This window comes from Peromyscus californicus, unplaced genomic scaffold (assembly GCF_007827085.1).
Source record: "Peromyscus californicus insignis strain IS unplaced genomic scaffold, ASM782708v3 Scaffold_1__1_contigs__length_55948999, whole genome shotgun sequence".
Classification (NCBI taxonomy): domain Eukaryota; kingdom Metazoa; phylum Chordata; class Mammalia; order Rodentia; family Cricetidae; genus Peromyscus; species Peromyscus californicus.
This window is the reverse complement of record NW_026294492.1, coordinates 33,695,898-33,710,097: the sequence shown is the minus strand read 5'-3', so window position 1 is coordinate 33,710,097 and position 14,200 is coordinate 33,695,898. Positions and strand designations below refer to the sequence as shown.

Below are 14,200 nucleotides of genomic sequence, written 5' to 3'. Positions count from 1 at the left end.
CCTGCACACCACTCCAGGAAAACCGTGCTCCTGCATGGCGGTGCTGGCCAGTCGGGCAGGCCTGGACCACAGCTGCAGCTGTACACCCCGGTTAGAGTGTGGCCACCCCCTGGTTCTTCCTCATTTCCTCCAGGAACTGAGTCTGGCCCTGGATCCCACTGCTCCTGCCTCCCAGCAGAATTAGCAGCCTAGTTTGTTACGGTTGAGTGTCTCTCCAGCACCCAGCTTGTCTGGTTGTTATCTGGGTGCATGGCTAACTTCTGGAAGCTAAAATCGCGTCTTATTTATTCATTCCACAAGCATGATAAGTACCTCTGATGTGCTATATGCCTCACAAGACACTGGGGATTCAGTGATGAGTAACAGTGCTCTGTCTTACTCAGAAGCTGAATTATGGAGTTAGGACAACAGAAGGCTAGATCATCTGCAGAGAGTTTGGAGACTGGGTGCAGGCCAACGATCATCTAGTCAGAGTCATCTACGCACAAGGGAAACAAGACACAGGGGTGACATCACTTCAGAAGGTCACATGTTAATAAGGTACAGAGCCAGGATGACCCCAGAAACCACAGGGACCTGAGACCAAGTTGAATGTCCGGCCTGAGCATGGTAGCTACTGCCAGGCTGGCCTTGGAAAGCCGTTCTCAGAATACCTGCTGGTGGCCAAGTCAGGCCTCTGGGAGGTATGTGCCCCCTCTATCTGGAGGCCACACACTGGAGGTAAGCTGGGGTCACATTCACAGGGCCAAATCTCAAGCCAAAATCTGCACTCCCCCTCTTTCCGATGAGGGGTAGGGGGTCAAATCTGAAAAAATGAGGATCGCCTCCTCACAGGCAGTGACTTTTGGGACACACACTCCCACCCTGAGAAGCATGAGGCCTCCTCTGTTGCAGAGACCATAACCCTGGAATCTGACCTTAACTTACCCTCCCCCTACACCCCCATCACGTCACTCCCAACCAGTGATTCTCAACCCATGGGTCTCGACCCCTTTGAGGGCAGTCACAAATCAGATCTCCCGCATATGAGATATTTACGTTACGATTCATAATGGTAGCAAAATTACAGTTATGAAGTAGCAACGGAAATAATTTTATGGTTGGGGCGGCGGGGGGGTGTCACCACAACATGAGGAACTGTATTACAGGGTGGCAGCGTGAGGAAGGTTGAGAACCACTGCTCCCAACATCAATATGAGGCAAGGCTCCCTGACAGAGCTCCTTACTGTCTGCTCTCTGGCCCCGGGATCCCCAGAGGCCAGGCCTAGATGGAACTCCCCAGAACCTGCTAAGGGAAATAATAGGGTCCTGGGCCCCTCTCTGTCCAAAGAGCAGAGCAGCCTGGGTGGCATCTGACTCAGGAAATGGGCTGTATTTTCAGCTTTTCTGCACCAAGTGCTCACTTTCAAAGCTCCCACTCAAGGATCCCTAAAGGAGCGCCGGGCCCCGAGTGCACAGCACAGTCCAGTGCACATCTCAGATGACAGCCCAGCCCCATTTCACAATAGCGCAGCGACAGCCCAGCCCCAACCCGTCCGAGACTGTTTTGCTTGGCCCGCAGTATGTTTGACATGAATCGGGTGGCCAACATTGTAACTCTAGGAGAGGTCACATAAAAATCCAGGTTTGAAAGGAGAAGAACGGCTTCCCTGAACCTGCTCCCTCGCCCTCCAAGGAAGAAGCCCCAGTGCCCACTGCTCCTCATTGTCACCCCCTCCCCACCTTGCCCACCCACGGAGGGCTATTTATCTCCTACCAGCTGCCCCGATGACTCTCCTTCCGGCACATTACTTTCCAAGGCCACAGGGGGCTTCAGAATTTGTGAATTCACATTTTAGGGTCTGAGGACGATTTTGTCTGTGGAAAGCGTGGCTCCGCGGCCTGTGAATTCTGCAGGTTCACTCCCTCCCCCCACGAGTGAGGAGGGGAGAGCAGCAGATAGGAAGGCCAGCTTGGTTGGCCATGCTGGCTTTGGTGCAGAACGCCAGCAGAGGCCCTGAGCCGGACCGTGAAAGAGCGGCCCTGAGTAAGACGTGGAGGGAAGTCATGAACCTGGGGAGGGTTGTGGGCTGGAGTCTGAGCCTCAGCATGGAGGGTCGACTTTTTCTCTTTAGATTCTAAAGTGGGTCCATTCCTACAGCACAACATTGCCCTTCAGCCTTCCTTTCCCTACTCCAGACTCAAAGCTCCCCTCAGCCCTGTACATAGAAAGCAGAGGAACCACCAAGGCCTAGGCCAGGTCCCAAAGACCTTGACACAGATGGCCTGAGAGGCTCCCTCCCCACAGAACGCACAGAAAAACACAGTCATCTACGTCTCTGTGTTCACACAAGTATCTGTGGACTTAACGTTTGTCCGCCATCATACAATTAACAAACTCTCCTTGGAGACAAACCCAAGATGGAGATCATTGAAACCATTGTCCTGCCAACTGGGGCAGAACAGTCCTGATTTGGCGTGAGAAAGGCTAGAAGAAGGTATCTCTTCTCCCCAGAGGAGTACCAAGCTCCACCCGGCTTTGACGTCACCATCCTAATCCACTATTACTACTCCTACTAGGCCATTTTGAAACGACAAGAAAGAATCTGCCGTGGGATGGGCCTTTGCACACTGTGGGCCCCAAGTACCTGGTGGTGGGGGGAGGGTTCCCTAGAAGTGGGAGGGTTCTACATGGAGCCACTGCCCAGCCCAGTTTGGTTCGCTGACTGGCTTGTGTTAGAGTGACAGCCGATGGAGGCCCCCAGGCTCTTGTCCAGGCCGACGTGGGGTCCCTCTTTGTATCAGTGACTCAGACACACTCAGCTGACTCCTAACATCACCCTCCCTCACCAGCTCTTTTCCTTTCCCCCTAAAATTTGGCTCTGTAGCGGGAGACAGCTTCTTTCTCACTGCCCGCCCCCCCCAACAAGCCCTCAGAGCACCCTTTTCCCACAAGAGGTGGGCTGCCAATACTGAAGGAAAACAGTGGGAACAGTCAGATGAAGCTATGGAGAAGAGAGCCCTGCGTCTGCGTAGGCAGTCTGCCTTCACATTTTTATAGTTACGGTCCCGGACCGGCCAGGGCTAATGCTCTTTTTGCCCTGAAGCCAAGCATCCTCCCTTTTAACCCTTGCTCCCATCCTCCGCAGCCTCCCTTCAGCTACCTCCTCCAGGCCCTTTAACTGCCAGCAACCTACTTTCCCGACGTTGATTTATGGTGACTGGAGGGATAGCAGAGTTAGAGCTAGCCCCCACCCGCAACACCATTTTAAAACCACCCAACATTCTGGGCAGAACTTTTCTCGTGAAAGGCAAATACAGACCTACACAGTCCCCCATGGAGCTGCAGACAGACACACACCTCCTCATAGCCAGAGATAACAGTGAGGGGCAAGCCCTCCTGAGACCCACTGCCCACCCTAACATGCTCTCTCCCATTCTGGGCACTCGGGCACACATCCCACCAGCCTGCCCTGCACCGTGAGCCATTTGGGCCTTCTTTTGAGGAAAAACACTCGGCTCCCAAGAAGGTTTCTGACAGGGCCATTTTTTTTTTTCTTCCAGAGCCGCTGGATAAATTGCTTTTGTGCAAAAATAAACACAAGCGAACTGCATTAGCCGAGCGAGTGACACATTAGTTACAGATGCAGGGCCTGTCAGAACATTGAGGGAACAGCTTTTATTGGGGAAAGGCTGAGAGACTCATAAATAACCAGTTGGCAATCTCACATAAACATTTGTGCGTTCACATAAACACCGCCTACCACAAACGGGGCCTGGCTGCCAGCAGGGCTTGGAAGAGCCCTTTCTGCCCGTCCTCAGAGAATAACGACGACGACGAGGCTGGAGGTGGCGAAGGGTCACAAGCCCCCTTTCTCCCAGAGTTCTCTGCTTCTTGGACCCGCACCCTGGGCTCTGTGGGGTGGAGGGAGAGATCCAAGTTCTAAATCCTAAGTGTCTGCCAGAGAAAGAGGGTCAATGCCCAGCTCCAGTGGAACAGCTGGTCCCTTTTCCTCCCTCCACAGAGAGCTCGCATTAGCCAGCCCAGAAAGGAGAGAATAGGCTATGCTGTTGCACTGGGGGCTGGCCCGCTGAGTAAAGCCAAGTGAAGGATTTGAAAAGAGCGTGGAAATCCTTCTCAATACAACCCCAGTGGTTCCCATCAGAATCGCTGGGAAAATGGGATGAAGCCAGTATCCCCCCTCAGCACCAAGGACGAAGGCTACAAAGGGTGGTACCAGCCTCACCCCGTCCCAAGCCACAGGGCGCCTAGGCTTCCTCCCATTGGCTCTTGAGAATGTCCTTAGGTTGGCCCTGGACTCCCTTTCTTTCCTCTGAGACCAACACTTCAGACCACATCTGTTTGAGGCTCCAAAATAAGGGCAAGGCTGGCCGTGTGGACTGACCAACCAGTCCGTTCTCGCTGCTTTCCCTTCATGCCAACTCCACCCCTTTCCCAGCAAATGCCCCTTGGAAAGGCTCCGGTGCCCTTGTTTGCACTGAGGTGAATGGAGTCTTGCTACGGGGCTATGTGGGCATCGTTTGATCCCATCTCCCTCCCAGACGGGCGAAGTGTGAGCGTGTAAGAGTCAATGCAAGCACATAGCCCTGAACTCCTTGTCAAGTTTTAGAATTGGCTAAAGGGGGAAAGGAAAATGCTGGGTCTTCTGCCCCCCACCCTTGCATTTGGGATTCCTTCAGGAAAGAGAGTAATAAGGACAAAACAGAGCTCCCACGGGCCTCAAGATATCTCACAGCGAAGACTGGCCCCAGCTAAAGTGCCATCTTCTTTCCTCAGCTCCACATCAACTGGTCACTGCTTCCTGCCACACCGAAGGACCAAAAACACTGAGACTGAGTACCTTTCTGTTTTATCCATCATGTTCCTTCATCTACTCCCATGTTTTTTTCAGTCTACCTTCCCTCTCTGTCCCCCATGCACCTCGGGGGTCCAGTCCATCTGAATTAAATCGCCATCTGGGTCCTACTTTTATCCTTTTTCTTTTGAGAGCCTTTCTCCTTCTGCAGGCCCACATCCAACCCATCTGTCCAGACACCTTGAAAACTGCCTTCCAGAGTCTTCTCTCTGTCTCTTTGTCTCTGTGTGTCTCTCTGTGTATGTCTCTGTGTGTCTCTGTGTGTCTCTCTCTGTCTTCCTGTCTCTCTATCTCTCTCTTGTCTCCCTCTCAACCCTGAGAGAACCCTTGAGTGTCTTACTGTTAACTTTCCCTCTCGTTCTGGGTTGTTGGTGCAGAGCGAGTATTCCCTCGTACGCCCCGCCCCCAAGGCTCAAGCTCTCAGATCTGAGGCATCCCTCTTTGAGGTTCCCCTTCCTCCAAAACACTCCTCCAGCGCCCAGGATGTAGTACCTGTGCTGAATCAGTGAAGGGAGACGGTGATACAGTCTGGAGTCCCGGCTCTGACACGGTGGGATGAGGTGACGGGGTGGGAGGGAGGGAGATGGCGGCCGTGATGGAAACTGGCCCGTAACCTTCCCCTAGGCAGTCTCCTTTAGGCTCTCATTTAGTAGCTGAATAACTCTGCTTTGGAAGAAAAATTAAGATGCCAGGCAGGTACCAACAGCCAAGCACCACAGCTCTATTGACTAAGGCCCCGCCATCTAGGCTCTTTCTTCCTGTGAACAAATGGAATGTTTTATGGGAAGATAGAAAGAACAGTCCTAGATGGCAATGTGGAAGGTTCTTTGGCCAAGACAGCCCTCAGGAGAGAACACAGTGCAGCAATAATTTATTGCATTCGATATTTTCACTTCCAACCTTATTTTTATAGACATTATTTCATAGGCTCCAGCTTAAACACAGATGGAAAAGATTCTGGCTTTGTAATAAGAGATGGATTATGGTGGGCCCACCCCGCTGCTCTGTGCCTGTGAGTAAACGCACATGATCACGGCCTTAGGTGGGGCTGGGAGATGCCTTTATTGTGTGTGTAGATTTCGATCTAACAATTCGACACTCATCTCTTCTTCCTCATGGCCAGGCCCTCTGGATGCTTCCGGGGGAAAATGTGATGACCATGTCGGTGGGCAAGAAGAAAGTATGGCTGAAAAGAAGGAAGGAGGGGGGAACGCACGGTATTGTCTACATGACTATGCTGTATGCATTGCCTTGCTCTTTGGGTGTGTGTGTGTCAGGATCTGGTGTAGTTGGAAAATAGCGTCTAAATCTCTCTAATGTTGCGGGAGGTGCTCTCCCTCCATGCTGGGGCACAGAGTTTCATCTCAATGAACGTCTTTAAAATCAGGGTGGAGGAGCTGGGGAGACGGCACAGTTGGGAAAGTGAATGCCTTGCAAGTCCAAGGATTGGGCTTCAGTACAAAAGCTGTGCTTGGTAGTGTGGACGCAGAGACAGGAGGATGCCTGGGACATGGCATGCTCTCCAGCTGGCCTAGCCTACTTGGCCTGTTCCAGGTCAATGAGAAGCCTGAAGAAAGAAAGAAAGAAAGAAAGAAAGAAAGAAAGAAAGAAAGAAAGAAAGAAAGGAAGGAAGGAAGGAAGGAAGGAAGGAAGGAAGGAAGGAAGGAAGGAAGGAAGGAAAAAAGAGAGGGGGAAGGGAGGGAGGGGGAGGGAGGGAGGGGAGGGAGGGAGGATGGAAGGAAAAGAATAAATAAATGATGGATGGTACCTGATGAATGAAATCTAAGGTTTCTGTATATCCCCTGCCACATAAACACATACACACACAGGCATGCTCACACACAGCAACATGATTGAACCTGCGATTTTTAGAGCCTGGTGTGGCAAGCTTTGTTGAACCATCCTTATTTCGGGAAAAGAGAAAAGGAACACAAGAGGAGACCGAAAGGGGGACATACTTGAAGGGAAAAAAGTAAGAGGGACGTAGGAAGGTGGAAGGAGAATTGCTCAGACCAGAGCCAGCAGGAAGACCCCGAAGGAGATGACCTAGCCCGGCAGGAGTGTCTTGGCCCACGGCATGGCCCACACACATCCACAAACTCCATGAGTGCAAGCTGAGGCCAGCTTGGCTGCTGGCAGGCAGCAGGCCGAATAGAGACCAGGCAGGCAGCTTGCACACATGCCTTAGCGGCAACGCCCCTCTTCCCTCCCTCGGGGGAGTTGTCATCAGACTTGATGAAGCTTTGGAGTATATGTATCAGGAAACACTAGGGACTCAGGCTCAGGGGGCGGGGCAGAGGCAAGAACAGCCCCCACTCAGCTTCGAGGGTCAGTGGAAAGGGAACAGAGGGAGGGCAGACTCAGGGAGGAAACCCACTTCTGAGGACCCTGTCCTTGTGGAGGAACTGCTATGTGGAGTGAAATAGCCCGCAGAGGCTGAGAGGCCATTCCTGAGTGGGTCTATCCATGAGGCCCTCTTGGCAGAGCTCTGTGGGAGATGGCTGCCGGTGGCCTAGCAGAGCTGTTTCTTCGGTCTGTAGACACTTCTATATTGCAAAGTCACAGTGGTAAAATTCTTAGGACCCATCCTTGGGGTATCCTTAAGGTTCGACATACCAGCAGAGGTAAGAATCCGTGCAGAGGAAGCCTCCTACCCTCTTCGACTTGGTATGTCAATCATTCGTGTCTGCTCTCCTGAAGCGGAAGTCCCGCCAGCACCGAGGGAGCCGTGAAGGACTGGAAGTTTTGAAACAGGAGTAAACAAGGAATCTGCTTCAGGTAGCAGAGAGCTTCAGGAAGGCGGTACCCACCACCTGACCTATTTGAGGAGTCTGGCCCATGGGCCCAGGAGCTTATGAGATACAGAAGACTTGCTACTTCCCAGATCCCTTATTTGGAGGAATTGCATCCCTCTACACATGTATACACTTTAGGACTGGTGGGGTTACCTGTCAATCAAAAGGCTCCTCAACAAGCACTCTTGAAAACCAATTTGAGCCCTAGCTTTCTGACCTCCCAGTCCTGAGAATCTATATATGCCCTTTTAACACAAGCCTATTTGAATTATTCTTTGGTCACTCAGAGCTAAAAAAAAAAAAAAAAAAAAAGAAAGTCCCAACTAGTACACACGGGTAATAAGTGAAATATGCTTCTCCTAGACATGGCCAAGCCACAGCCCATGGGCCACATGTGCCGCAGCATAGCTATGAATGTGGACCAAGACAAAATCATAACCTTACATAAAACATCATGAGATATTTGGTGCTTTTTTGTGTGTGTGACTCAACTGTGTGGTTCTCGGGTGTGAATTTTGTAGACAGTGCTGTGTTGCAATGTCAAAGGGTTGCCCATGCTTGCAAGTTTAAGCCAAAGAACTAAATCAGAATAAAAATGCATTTCCCCAGGAGCAGAGGCCCATAGACGTCCGGGAAAGAAGCAGAGAGACTTGGACAAAGGGCTGGAAGCAACAGGCAGAAGAAGCCCCATTCTGCTCCTAGAGGTGGAAGGACCCATATTTCACACATAGGTGCACACATGCACACACACATACACATACAAGCACACTTGTATCATAAAAGCACATTGATCCTTATCTTCCTTGGAATCCGGCACTCAACCTCAGCACACAAGGTCTCCAGCTTTAAGCATCCATTCTCATGACTGACACTTTTAAGTCCTTGAGTCAGCAGGAGACTGAGTCTGCATGTTATGTGAACCATGAATTAAGCTGTCTCCCACATTAGCAATGGTAGGACAGACTGAAGGGTGGAAGTGGGTAAAAGAAAAAAACATGGATTTATCAGTCAAGTCCTCTCTCACAAATAGAGAGTGTGACAGCGGTATTCCCTGGTAGTGGTGAAACACACATTTTCTTCCATAGGAACTGGCAGATCAACCCAGTGTTTGTTACATTTGCAAATCACAGGCGTGGAACATTTTCCGGGATACATAATTTATGATTCACCTACATTTGCACATACGCATCTCAAGATACAAACACATGACACGTGGGACTGACTCTTTACATTGGCAACTAACCAGACATGGAGCCACACCACAGTGGCGAATGATTTATTATTATAAAAATGTTTACTAAGGTATCACTAAAATTTCAAAACTCAAGCTCAAAGTCAGCCTCACTTAAACATTTTTTTTTTTTTTTTTTTTTTTTTTTGGTTTTTCGAGACAGGGTTTCTCTGTGTAGCTTTGCGCCTTTCCTGGTACTCGCTTTGGAGACCAGGCTGGCCTCGAACTCACAGAGATCCGCCTGCCTCTGCCTCCCGAGTGCTGGGATTAAAGGCGTGCGCCACCACCGCCCGGCCCACTTAAACATTTTTATTGAGCTTTATATGTGCTTGACGAAACTCACCAGTTTGAAACTGTCGTAGATAAATGTTGTGGTTTGAATGTAGGATGTCCTCCACGGGCTCACATGTGTGACCCTTGGTCCTCAGCTAATGGGGTTGTCTTGGAAGGTTGTGGAAACTTCAGGAGGTGGATCCTTGATCAAGTGGGTCACTGTGGGCAGGTACTGATGTTCTGTGGCCCAGTCCCATCTCCTGTCTGCTCTTTGCCTCCTGACTGTTAATGCCTGGTGGCCAGTCATGGTGTCACATTCCTGTCACGGTGCCTCACCAGCCATGATGGGTTCTATATAACCCACCTGTAACCCTGAGCCAAGATAAACCTTTGCTCCTGATGTCACCGTTACCAGGCATTTTGTCACGGGAGCAAGGAAAACAGAGAATGCAGTCATTCAGAAGGTTTTTAAAGACAACATTATTCATTACACTTATTTGTTTGTCTGTTTATTTATTTTAGGTTTGTATATGTGCATTCACACCACAGCACAAAGAGAACTTGCAGGAGTCAGTTCTCTCCTTCCAACTTATGGCTTCTAGGGATTGAACTCAGGTCCTCAAGCTCGGTGGTAAACTGCCTTTACTTGGTGAGTCATCTCAGCGGCTCTGAAGACATTTTTAAAGTTTACACAAGAAGGGGTGGGTAGATGGTTCACTAGGGAAATGCCTGCAGACCTGACTCCCATCACCAAGCATCCAGGTGTAGCACAGCTGTGAGCACCTGGAATCCCAGCACTAGGGAGGAGACGACAGGACTTCGTGTAATTTGATGATCAACCAGTCTAACCAAATTAGTAAGCTCCAGGTTCAAGGAGAGACTCTGTCTCAAAAAATAACGTGGGACTGAGAAAGACACCCCACAAGGCCCTCATACACACATGCACACACCCATGCAAGTAGACGCATACGCACATTTTTACATGAGAAGCAATCTTAAATTTGGATCTTTTACAGTTTACCCTGCAGTTTTAAAATTAAAATAGGGTGGCGTTCCTGGGCTGATTCGCCATCTCTGTATAATCAACCCCAAACCTTAGTGGCTCTCAATGAGTTATTTTGCTCTTTCATAGTTCTGCCAGTTGACGGTGAGAGGTGGTTGCTTGGTGATGTGAATTTCTCATGCAATCAAGAGGCAGCAGGGCCTGAAGCCTGAAGCCAAATGTAGCTTTGACGGTATAGTGCATCCAAGACGGCAGCATCTACATCCTCTTTCCTCTGCCTCAGATGGAATGGATGGAGCACATGGGATATGCTTAAGCATAATTTTTATTGTCATGTGGCCTTTCTTATGGCTGTCTTGACTCTCACTGAGGAATCAAACTCCTAACATGATGATTAGCCTACCCCGCAGGAGTATTGTTTGTTTGTTTGTTTTCTTAGGCAGGGTTTCTTTGTGTAACCACCCTGGCTGTCCCGGAACTCACTCTGTAGACCAGACTGGCCTCAACCTCACAGAGATCCGTCTGCCTCTGCCTCCCAAGTGCTGGAATTAAAGGAGTACGTCGCCACCACTCAGCCCACGCTGAGTGTTCTAAGACCCCAGGTAGAAACCAAAAGCCTTTTATGACCTATACTCAGAAGGCATGTAGCATCATGGTCACTGCTTCTGTGGGTTCAAAGTAAGTCACAGGGACAACCCAGATTTAAAGGAGTGGACCACCCAAGTGGCTAATAGCAAGAAGTAACTCATTGCTGGGGGCGGGGTTGAGGGGGTTGTCTTTGCAGACCAATTACCCATGTCTGATCCCAATGAATCACCTTCCTCTAATGTGCAAATCCACCTGCCCACCAAGAACCCCCAAGGTCATTAAACAGTCTCGGACTCAAGTTCCAAAACCAAGACTTAAGCATCTAAGTGGGGTATAGGTGCACACGCGACCCTTCAGGCATGGTTCTTCTTGGTCCTAAGGTTTGTGAGCTAAGTAAGAGACAAGTTATTTTCCCACATTCAACACCCAACAGTGGGGCCGGCAGGCACAGTGGAAACGTAGTGGGTGTTCGTCTCCCAAAGAGAAGAGCAGGCCTGCAACCCAGCTACACACACGACACCAACTCCTTCATTAGGTCTACTTTCTCTCTTCCAGAAGTGTTTTCCTGGTTCCAAACCCTTCATTATTGTGCTGGTTAGCTTTTCGTCAACCTGACCCAGGCTGGCGTCATCTCTGCAGATGGAATCTCCACGTAGGAATTGCCTCCATCAGACTGGCCCATAGACAAGCCTGCAGGCACTTTCTTGACTAATAGTTGACCTGGAAAGGCCCAGCCCACTGTGGGCAGTGCCACCCCCCCCAGGGAACGTGGTCCTGGATTGTAAGGAAACAGGCTGAGCAAGCCACGGGGACGGGACGAGCATTCCTCCAAGGTCCCTGCTTCATTTCACATCAGGGTCCTGCCTTGCTTGAGTTCCTACCCTGGCTTTCCTCGGTGATGGACTGGACTGGACTCAAGGTGTCTATGCCAAGTAAATCCTCTCTTCTCCAAGCTGCTTTGGGGAAGAGAGCAAACTAGGACAATTGTCCTCCCTTTTCATAAGAAATCACTAATCGCTGCCTCCAAGAGGCTTCTTTATTTGAGCTATATGTCTTTCGGTCCAACTTGTAGAATTATTTTTAAAACTGCGGGCTTCCCTTTTTTCCCCCTCAATTTTAACTATGTGTAAATGTGTGGAGGGGCATCTGCCCACGAGTGCAGTACCATGGAGGCCAGAAGAGAGTAGACGATGCCCCGCATCTGGAGAAACCAGAGGCCATGAGATGCCCAATGTGAGTGATGGGAAAGGAACTCGGATCCTCTACAAGACCATAAACACTCTTAACCTCCGAGCCATCTCTCTAGCTCCTGTAAGCGTTTATATATCACATTCTAACTTCCTCCATTAGGCAAAAGCCACAACCATTTATTTATTTACTTTAGGGCTTATCTTGACTTAAGCCACCAGGAAGGGGCCCGTTGAAGTCCTTAGAAGCCATGCTGTCCAGTAGAGCTAAGACAGTATCTGCAAGGTCTTCAGAAGCCTTGCTGTCTACCCATGAGGCCTCCAAGACATGCCCTTGAGTGTTACTGAGGCATTACTGAAGGATTTACAGCCACACCCTTGGCTTCCTCTGCATCTCAGCCCACAATTTACTGGCAGCACCCCGACTTGTGCCTTTGCCCTGAAGCCTGTTCTTCTGTTGAGAGCCTTCAGCTGGAGCAGCATGACTACCTCCTTATATTTCCTCAGTTCTGCTCCAAAGTGGAACAGCGCCTTCCTTAGTTCACGGTCATGACTCTTCCGCTCGACAAAGTCAGCTCGGAGAAGCTCCAGGGCCCTTTCACTGCGTCGCTTGGAAATTGCTTTAGACAGGATGCTCTCTCCTGCCATGTCAGTGAAGGCCATGGCCTCACATCGGCCAGTGATGATCTCAGGCGTCCTTTGCTCAGATTTCCTCCTGGGTCCCAGGACTCCAACCATGTTCTCCTCAACGTTCCTCAGCTTCTGCTTTCTGAAGACCCCAAAGCAAAGGCCGCAGGTTTCCGTCCTCTCTCTCTCCATTCACCACATCCAGTCTAGAGGTACTGGCCTTCCCAAGAATGCCCCAGAGAACACTTCATTGTTTCAGTCCTGTGTACTCCTTCCCCAGTGAGTGAGTCTGAGCTGGCCTGTGACTCATGCTAACAAATGGAATGTGCTGGAAATAAGTTGCTTAAGTTTGGAAGCGCTCTTTCAGAATACTGCCAGCTCCCCCCTTTCCCTTTCCTAAGCACTCACTTCTGGGAGTCGTGAGCACCTTGCAAGACTTCCAGCTACCTCACTGGAGAAGCCAGTTGCTCCATTACAGAGAGGTCCACAGACATCCTGGGGAGAGGGAAAAGGCCAGTGCTGCCTGCCTTCAGTCCAGCCAGCCTCCTATGATCCCAGACACCCTTCCCTAACCACGATCGCCTGAGACTCCCAAGCAAGAACAGTGGCAGATGCCCTCCCTGATAAGCCCACTGGGCTCCCAGCACCACAAGAGATAAATAGTGATGGTTATTCTGGTTTTGTTTCAAATTCCAATTTTTTTCTTTGTTATTTAATCGCTTTGAAAGATTTTTTTAAAATTGTGTGTGTGTGTGTGTGTGTGTGTGTGTGTGTGTGTGTGTGTGTATCTTCACATGGGTGTGCACATGTAAGTGTGAGTGCCCTAGGAGGCCAGAAGAGGGCATCAGATTCCCTGGAGATGGAGTTCTGGAGGCTTGTGAGCTGCTTATGTGGGTGCTGGAAACCAAACTCAGATTTTCCATAGATGCTCTCAACCACGCAGCCATCTCTCCAGCCTCTCATTTTTAAAACTAGCATGCAAAGTTACAGGCTTCCTTAAGACATCTTACACCCTTCATTTGGGTTGACCCTCCCCATCACTGCATGGAGGTTGTTTTAAACTACCAAGTTGGGGAACAGCTTGCTATGCAGAAACTCATAATCCAAACAGCCTCAAATATAGCTTTGTCTTAGTGTTTGTGCTTCAGTTCCTTCCTATCACTAGAATGCAAATTATGAGTTCCTACCCTACAAAAACATGATTAGCAATTTTACTAGCACTGAAGGAAACTGGAGTTAGAAAAGTACTATGTGCTAATTTATAAATTATATGTATAAAATACACATATTATTGTATACATATTATATAATAATAAGTTATATATAATTATGTATATATATTATGACTTGTCCAAATATCACTGCCCATAATCACAACCTTTATATTCTTAGTAACTAAATCCTGCCATCTTCTGTATCTTACATATGTTCTATATCTTACATATGTTCTATATCTTACATATGTTCTATATCTTACATATGTTCTATATCTTACATATGTTCATTCATCTAAAACCCATCACTTGGGCTGGAGAGATGGCTCAGCTGTTAAAGGCTAGGCTCACAACCAAAAAATAAAACTCATCACTTTATATGTCTTTTCAATTATGCCATTTTGATTTCATCTCTTTCTTTATGGC

At 49.3% G+C, this 14,200-nt stretch overlaps 2 long non-coding RNA genes across 5 annotated transcripts in view; one reads left to right on the top strand and one right to left on the bottom strand.

The window, feature by feature from the left end:
• Positions 1 to 5,463, bottom strand: part of LOC128115581 (uncharacterized) — a 55,514-nt gene extending 50,051 nt beyond the window's left edge. For 2 of the 3 annotated variants that reach the window (XR_008220212.1, XR_008220211.1), the window contains exon 1: positions 5,349 to 5,463. This is a non-coding gene — a long non-coding RNA (uncharacterized LOC128115581). Of the gene's footprint in view, positions 1 to 3,743; positions 3,895 to 5,348 lie in introns of all 3 variants that reach the window. The other variant, XR_008220213.1, reaches the window with a different exon arrangement.
• LOC128115582 (uncharacterized) lies at positions 3,908 to 13,256 on the top strand. 2 transcript variants are annotated; one of them, XR_008220215.1, is made up of 5 exons: positions 3,908 to 5,406; positions 5,770 to 5,868; positions 5,980 to 6,073; positions 9,678 to 9,804; positions 10,288 to 13,256. It is a non-coding gene; the product is annotated as an uncharacterized LOC128115582 (long non-coding RNA). The 2 variants fall into 2 exon arrangements; XR_008220214.1 differs by having other exon boundaries at positions 5,980 to 6,095.
• Positions 13,257 to 14,200: the final 944 nt, after the last annotated feature.